Source organism: Ammospiza nelsoni, chromosome 6, assembly GCF_027579445.1.
Source record: "Ammospiza nelsoni isolate bAmmNel1 chromosome 6, bAmmNel1.pri, whole genome shotgun sequence".
Classification (NCBI taxonomy): domain Eukaryota; kingdom Metazoa; phylum Chordata; class Aves; order Passeriformes; family Passerellidae; genus Ammospiza; species Ammospiza nelsoni.
The window spans coordinates 29,835,529-29,844,196 of NC_080638.1; the positions used below are offsets into that span (position 1 = coordinate 29,835,529).

The 8,668-nt window shown below is 44.9% G+C and overlaps 1 protein-coding gene across 3 annotated transcripts in view; it reads right to left on the minus strand.

The window, feature by feature from the left end:
* RGS6 (regulator of G protein signaling 6) overlaps positions 1 to 8,398 on the minus strand; it is a 247,350-nt gene extending 238,952 nt beyond the window's left edge. For 2 of the 3 annotated variants that reach the window (XM_059474818.1, XM_059474817.1), the window contains exon 1: positions 8,168 to 8,398. The gene's annotated coding sequence lies outside the window, so the exon portion shown is untranslated. The remainder of the gene's footprint in view (positions 1 to 8,167) is intronic. The other variant, XM_059474819.1, reaches the window with a different exon arrangement.
* Positions 8,399 to 8,668: the final 270 nt, after the last annotated feature.

An 8,668-nucleotide genomic window follows, 5' to 3' on the forward strand; every position in this document is an offset into this window, starting at 1 on the left:
GGTGACAGGAGGGAAGAGACAGAAGGAAAAATCACACTGAATTCAATTAATCTCCATTAATATTAAAGTTGATATTTCACATCCATTACATAAATCTTTCTAAAATTGCAATGGGAAGAAATACTCGTCTTCATATTCTTTTTCTGGTTAATTATTACTTCATTAAACCAGGACTTGGGTATGCCATGCAAGTTGTGTATACTGGAAGGCAACATACAGCCTATCATTAAGCTGATCCTATTGGCCAAGGTGACTACACTAGCCAGCAGATCCCCTGGACCTACCTGGGATATCCTCTGCTTTTCAGTGGTGTAGCTCAGTCCAAGCACTGCACAATTCACCTCTGCTCCTCCTTCGTGGCACTGCTCCCCTGCACTAGAGGGGCAGAGAGGGAAGTATGCTTACAGGGAAGTATAACTCCCAAAGCACCTAAAAATCCTTCTATCCTTTCTTTTGGACATCAAATTGTAACTGAAGTTACTCCAAAAGTAGCTTCCTAGTAGAAGATCATCCCAGACCTTCTGCCCCTCCCTGCAAGTGGTGAGCATTGCAGTACTATCAACAATACTTAGTCTGTTGCTTTTTTTATGGAATAAAGTATAAACACTTCCAGCAGCAGCACTTAATGTTGAAATTTTTGCCAAATTCCTCTTTGTTTGTGGGAAAGCAGTTTTGTTCACACTGGGTGAATTCAAGGGCTCTAAAGGACCCCATTCCTCCTCTTTCTAAGGTACAAGCTCAGAGGGAGCTCCGTGCTGAAGCACAGGGGCTCAACACTTTTCTCACTCTACAATTGGCAGGATGAAGGATGGGCACACATCTAGGCCAGGGAACAAGCCAAAATGCTTTTACCTCAGTCTGAGAGAGCAGGAAGAGAGGACACAGTTCCAGGACACCCCCTTTTTCCTCTTTTTAGGGAAACCGGGATCCTGATGAAAGCTAGGATTTCCCATTTCTACTGCTCTTACAGACATTTCCTAAAGGTGCAGTGCCCTTCCATAACTAAGTGCTTCACCTGTGGAAAACTTGCCTCAGAACATCCTACAGGTATGTCTGCATTTCCACACAGTACTAGAGCAGGGAGCAAGCTCTGGGCTCCTGATCACCCACAGTGTTTAATTGCTGGTTTGCTCCCATGCTCTCTTTTGTAGAGCTCCAAACCTAAGCAGACGCACAGTTGGGAACACAGTTCTCCACCATCAGCACTTGCTCTCAAGAGTCAGCATGGATCATCTCACACAAGGCTGGGGTTCCTACCTCTTATCCATGTCTGCATCAGTCTACCAATAGGTTCTGCAACACCCTACAGCTTCCCAACATGTCCCAAGTCCTACAATGCATAACCTCATCCTTCTGGTGGGCTGCAGGACAATCTCACTTTTTTTTAACATTATGCTTGAAAATAAAACCATCCACAACAATCACTGCATCTTCAGGCCACAGAGGTACCAGCTAAGGGCCAGAGGTCTGAGACCCCTCTGGCCAAGAATATGCAGTATGAACACAGCCATCTTTTAGACAAAACTAGCTCTCACATGAGTCAATCCAAGTCACTTGGCTTCCTGCAGATACACACAACTTTAAACTCAGCCCCTGAGTAATCTAATGCGCAGATGCCTGTATGTACTTCTCACCAATCACTTGCTGTTCCAAATCACGTACATCCGTTAAGAAAAAAAAGGTAAATATTAATGGTTTAGTGGTCTAAGCAGAATATTGTTAACTAGGGATCACCAAGGCCTCATACCACCTCCAAAAGGGTGCTCTCCATGGTCTTGAGCAATTTTCTCTCCATCTGAGACACCTGTGGTAGTGCTCATGCTGTTACTAACAGACAACACTCAGGATGGAGAGTTCCAGTTGTTCCATTTGTGTCAGCCACTGGTGATCTGCCTCAGTCACTTGGCAGGTGATCAGACTGCTTCTTGATAATCACCTGCCAAGTGACTGAGGCAGACCACCATTTCTTGATAGAAGTGAATTACTTTCCTCCCCATTTCCCAGTTTTCCACACACTCCATTTTGATTTTATATATTTCTAAATCTGCACATATTCTTAGCTATTCTAGAATGCTGAAAATACTGTCTGGATCTGGATGTTACATCCAGGAAACATAGGGTTGGAAGTCAATATAAAGTAATTTTTGGCATCTGACTTTGACTAGGTCCTGACTTCCCAAGATAACCAGAAGAAAAAATGGAATGGAGATGGATTGTAGTGAATGTTGACATACAAATTGCTGGTAAACTAGGCAATTTTTTCCCTTTACGAAATCAATTGTTAAAATGGGCACTTGCATATTACATTTACTTTTAATGGACCAGAATTATGTTACAGCAAGAAGAAACTGCTTCCAATACATCCACTCCTCTTCCAAAGAATTCAGAAAAAAAATGCAGCGTTCACCAGTAATCAATTTCCCTTCCAATAAAATAATACTGCTGTGAGCACAAGGCCTCTTGGAAAGGCTGTGAGCCAACATGCTGTTACCAAGGATAGCTACAAAGAATGCGATAGCAAGTATATGCTGAATATTTTACTAAAGCAAGTACCAGGGCTATATAAATTTAGAAATGCAATGAGATAGTTATAGATCAACTTTGAACTTCATGTGAATTGGTGATCCCAAACTACAGCAGTAATTATTCAGCACTATCAGCCTGCAAGGAGCAGCAGCTACAAAGCTGAAGCTGTACTTTGTTGTTTTGCAACAATGCCAACTTATTGTCCAGAATCATTCCCTGTGGAAAATGGGTAACTGTACTGATAATACAGAGCTTGAGGGTAGACTCCTAATCTATTCTCCAATATAAATCTTCTACTGGATCAGTTAAGGTGTGCTAAGAGCTTCCTGTTCTTTGAAGCTGGTCCATCAAATACACCATCTCTGAAAGCGCCTTGCCTTTACACACCCTAGGAAATGCTAATTGCAATTTCAGTAAGCTACTTCTGGGGCAGGGGCTGCCCTTTGTATTTTACATTGTATCCAGTAAGCTGAAAACAACTGAAGAAAATTGATTCAAATATAAAACTGAAGGAGGAGATGCACAAAATAATGGATGCTCTAATACAGACCGGTAAGAAAATGATAAAATTTTAAAAAAACTAAACAAACAAAACACTGGCCTCAGTGCTTGTTAGATTCCAAATTCAAATTTACTCCACCTAAACTCCCTGTTCCCAATAGAGGTTGCTGAAATGAAGTTCCCTTAAGCAATCTTATGCAAGTTCACAGAAGCAATCCAGCCCTGCATTGATCAGTGACTACATAATCTCATTTAAAATGCCCCAAAGTGCTGAGAGTTCTTGCCGGTTGTTCATTCTCAAGATGATGGAAAATTGCAAGTACCCTTGCAATCAAATAAAATAGGAAATTTGCTACCCAAAAGCACAGGTGTCCTTAAATATGTGGCACCATGAAATACCCTTGGTGCAAATGAACACAACTGGTTGTACCCCACCTACTTCAAGGACATGATGCAATATACTGTGATTTCACTGCCCTGCTGTTTATCATAACAGCACACAGCCTTTTCAGATGCAAATTACACACAAATCACTTCAGTAATTGCAATGTAAAAAGCACTTAAGCCACTCCTGAATTAGCAAGCTCAAGTCCAAACACCACACATCCACGCAGTTCAGCAAAGCCTACAAATCCCAGTGCTATGGTTCATTTAACCTGAACTTCATAATGCCATATCTGGAGTGCTACAAATACCAATGTAAGTTAGATACACTATAAATACTAATACACTTCACTACTGCAACTGTTAGAGTAAAATAGTCCTATTAAAGACAGTTAGTTTAGTTGAGCTAATACATGTCTCTGCCAGATTGCTTTTACACTGGTGAATGCAATCTAAACCTAGTTGCTCATCTGTGACACAAGCAATTAGGATTTTTTTTTACAAAATGATAAATTAAATCACAGTGAAATTAAATTACTTCCCACATTCACACAACAAATCACAGAGCAATAAATTGGACATCTAAACCCTGACTTTCAAGCCATTAGTTATCATTTCCTTAACACATATCCTCACAGCATAGGAGGCCTGTAGCATGAGGATCTTTAACTACCCCATGAACATTTCACTGCTGATGCCAGGTCCTAAGAGCACAATGAAAAACATGAAATATTGTCCTTTACCATCAGGATAATGTTTAGTGTGTGTAACTGAAGATTCCTGCAAAAGTGCAGCATTAATTCCTTCTCACTGCCTCATGGTGCCCACCACCCCTGTGCTGCTGAGTCCAGGAATACACAGCTGTTTCCAGCATGACAATCAGAGCTACTGGGATGTCAGCGTCAGAACCTTATTGCTCACTGAAATTTTGATCTTCTTCTTCTTTTTCCTTCTCTCCATATTCTTTGCCACCCGCTGCAGAGATGTTAAAAAATAGTATGAGATCTGATGCAACATAAGTGGGTAGCAGCAGTCTCTCTTGACTCCACAATCTTTCTAGAGCTTGACAACCAACAAGAAAAACACAAATTAGCTCCTCTTTCTTTCTCCTCTTCATAGATAGAGCACAACAACAGAAATTAGCTCATTCCTCAGTCACCACAATATGCTGGAAACACTAACTGAAATCTTGGAAATACCTTTTCATGGTAAAACTTATATAGATTAAGAAAACACTATGGATACACTAACACTAATATCATCCTGTATAAACTTTAAATGCCACTATATATTGAGGGAAAGTTGCAATCAAACCATTTAGATCTCTCCACTATGCATCTATTATTACCTTTTCCAAGATATAAAGACACACCAAATTTTTCAAAGTACTCTAGCCACCTCTAAACCCCCATAAATCCCACCACCACCAAAATGCAAGCATTGTTTTCACAATCACCAGACAGAAAGTTAAAAGATGAAGAATGAAGGCAGAAATTTTAGGAAAAAAATAGATTTAGAGGTGTAGGAACATAATAATTCAGTTCAGAATACAAAGATGTGCAACTATATGCAAGTGCTCAAAGATGACAAGAGCAAATTTTGTAGCCTGAGGAAGTCAGATGTGTAACTCCACAGGAGCAAAGTGACTGACCAGATGCTTCTGAAAAAACCACCATCACCACCTACAGTTTCTGAAATGCGCTTGGCCAGCACAGCTCTGGTCAGCTTGTCTCATGCAGACCAAGCTGCAAATGAACAGGGTTAAATGTACTATTACACCTTCAGTAATAGCACAGGGCCACCATGCTGCTTGGTAACTTCACAAGGCAGAGTGCTATCTTACACCGCACTGGGGACAGCACTTCAAAGTCTGAATTGAAGAAACACCCTTCCAAATCATCAACATCATTTTCTTATTCTACCCAGGTTTTCTTTGTAATTATAATGCCACGGTGTGAATTGACATAAATAATAATGCAGCCATGAAGATATTGAAAAGAGAGTGTCAGGAGGAAATAGGAGCACTTCAGTTCTGGCAATTAAGTGCAATATTTGTTACCTGAAATAGCCCAGGGCTGCTCAGTGAAGTGGACCTGTTTGTTCCTACAATATCTCCTTTAGAGAGCCAAGGTGTGCTTCCAGAAACTGAAGCTCCAGGTAACGAGCACAAACAATACAATAACCCATCATAAGGGCAAAATTCTACTTTTGTAACATTGGGCATGGAAAGAACAGTTTGCCCTTGTTCTGCTGCCATTGTACAACTGGGGTGTTTGATTTAGATATCAAAAGCCCCTCTGTTAAATACCCCTCATACTTGAAAAGCTGAAGACTCATATCATTATTGAGGAAAGAAAAAAATCATCACCCCACAACGCCCTTGCATTTGTGTTAGGAAGCCTGAGCCACGGCACTGCAAGATCCCCAAGTTTCACCACAGACTAACACAGCATCCCAACGCACCATGTTAAAACAACACACTGCAGCTATTTTCCCTTCCTGCTACAACACATATATTAGCTTCTTCTCTTCCCTCCATCTGTTAGTTTGCTGCAGTCTGCTGGGACAGGACTGCCCTCTCCTTTTCTCCCCTTCTTGCCTGCTTGAATGGATGACAACAAAGCCAGGCATTTCCTGACCATACACTCAGCTTTTCTCAGCTGCCTCAGAAGCATTTCCAAATGCAGAGTTACGAATGAAAAGTGCTCTGCTCACCTCTGCTGTACCAGTGTGCCCACCAGAATTACATGCTAGACAAAGAAACACCTTATAAGTGGCAGGCAAGGAGGTAACTGCTGCTTTAAGAGGACACACCTTTTAAGGACATACCTTATCCACGAGCATCACTGTTTAAAACAGGTATCTGTACTATCTGCACCACAGGAACTATCAGAGGAAAACCAAGGTAAGCAGCATTGACAATTACTTTATGCAGCAATCTGTTGCACTTTTCTTAGAAGGGAAGGTTAGCAAGGAAAAAAAAAAAAAAAACCAGAAAAATCAGGTGAACAGCAATCTACTACTACCATAAACTTCAGTGTAAGATGTGTAGCAAATCACTGTTTTTCCCTCTAATACAGTTCAGAATGGAAAAAAGAACGTCTATCTAATCCATCACACTTGTAGGCAGTTAGGAAGGAAATTGGAATGTTTGTCATCAATTGTTCTATCAGTCAGGTCATTAGAAAAGGAACGGCTCATCTAAAAATAAAGTCAATATTGGCTGAGTCTAAACAGCTTCTTCAGCATTTCACACACATATTCAAGCAATGAACACTATTATTCTGTGCTTGTAACAATATGCCCCCAAGCCAATAACTGCTCTTCAACATCTGACCTCTTTTAAAAGTAGATTTACAAGGAAGTATAGTGAAAGTGTTCCAAATCAGCTGGTGAGAAAGTATTATAGATCATAACCCCACAGTAAACAATTCCGAGTTCTTCTGATCTGCAAGATTAGAATAAATCTAGCATTACAAAAAAAAATTAAAAATAAAAAAGGAAACTTACGATATCAAATATACTTCTATTCAAAAATAAAAATAAATCCCACACTAACAGCTCACAAAGCGTTTCCTTCAGAAACAAAGAGGAAAAGTAGCTTTCTTTGGGATGGGAAACCACCAATATCAGCTGCAACACACCAACACAAAGGTGAGTTTTACAGTATGAATTTATTGATCAAAGACAGATTTTCCTACTTTCCAATCTCTATATACTGCCAGCCAGCAAATATAATTCAATCAAGAGCAAATTACTCATATCTTTGATTTCAGGGAAGCATCATGTAGCACACAGGCGATGCAGTTCTGCCAAGTCCCTTACAGGTCCGCTGAAGGAAGCCCCCGACTCACCTGGGCCGTCCCAGCGAGGGCAGCGGCGGTGCAGACGGGACGCCAAGCTCAGATCCACAGGCGTGGGCAGCTCCTCGGAGCAACAGCCCCGGCTGCGATTACGTCTGCAGCGTACAAGCGGCAGCGTGCCGTTATTTATACAAAAATCAGCATCTTCCTCAGGAAAAAAAAACACTCGAAGGTTCTTACTGGCCCTGCAACACACTCCTATACTTATGCCATCACATCTAGTGACTAAGAAGATGCTTTCAGTGTCACAGGAGATTAAGATTCTGGGAGGAGAGTGCCTGGCAGCTTTACTCTCACACCAATCTGCCTTCACGCAAACGCACTTTGTCGGCGGACGGAAGTGTATTATTGCAATACGCTAGCGAAACGAAACAGTTTCCAAGTTTTCCCACAGGGCATCAGCTCCCCCTTCAAGCTGCGCCCCAGCGCTCGCTCCCCCTCGTCCCTCCCCGAAAAGACCTGCGGTTTCTGGGCACCACAACTTGTCCTGCGTCCGCACCGAGCTCCGGCTCCCCGTGCGCTGCCCTCATACCTGCCGGGACACCGCGGGGCGTGGGCACCCCGCGCAGCCGGACAGCGCCTCCTGCGCCGGGGCCCGAGCCGCGCCCTTCCTCCGGACCCCGCGGGAGGGCGGACCGCAGCCGCGCTGCTCTCGGGGTCCGCACGGCCCGGGCAGGGCACGGCCTTCCCCCGGCCGGGCACCACAGACACACATGTACCACACACGCAGAACACACACCTTGCACCTGTCCGCTACTACCGACCGGGAGCGGACTCCCACCCGGGGACTCGGGAATCCCGCTGCCAGGGCATAGCCGAGTGACAACCACTCGCCACACAGATGCGGATAAGCAGGAAAAAGACGGCGAGAGAGAGCAGCCCACTTCCATTACCTTAGCAATCGCGTCGCCGCCGTCCCCTGACACCCCTTCGCCACTCCTCAGAGACGGGGAAGCGCCCGCAGCATGGCGTGAGCCTGCGGGCGGGGCCGGCGGTCAGCCCGGGGCTCCTCTGTGCGCCTCTTCCAAAAACCTCCCGTTCTCCTCAGCGCCCCTCCTGCTGCGGCGAGGACGGCGGCCGGGGCCAATCTGCCGCGACCAGAGCGCCGCGGGCACACCGCGCCCCGCCCGGCCCGGCCCCTCGCTGCCGCCCCCGACCCTCCACCAAGCCCGCGCCGGGCGGGCGGGGGCGGGATCGGCCCCGGCCCCGGCGCTGCAGCGCTCGCTGAGGGCCGCCCGGGCGCGCCGCCCCCGCCCGGCCCCGGCGCCTCTTTCCCCGGTGCCGAGCCGGCCGCCCTTTGGCGGTGGCGTGCGGGAAATTCAGCTCCCGTGTCCCGCCACCCCGGCCGCTCCTCGGGCACTCGGTGCAGCCCTGAAGAAAGGCATGGAGACGAA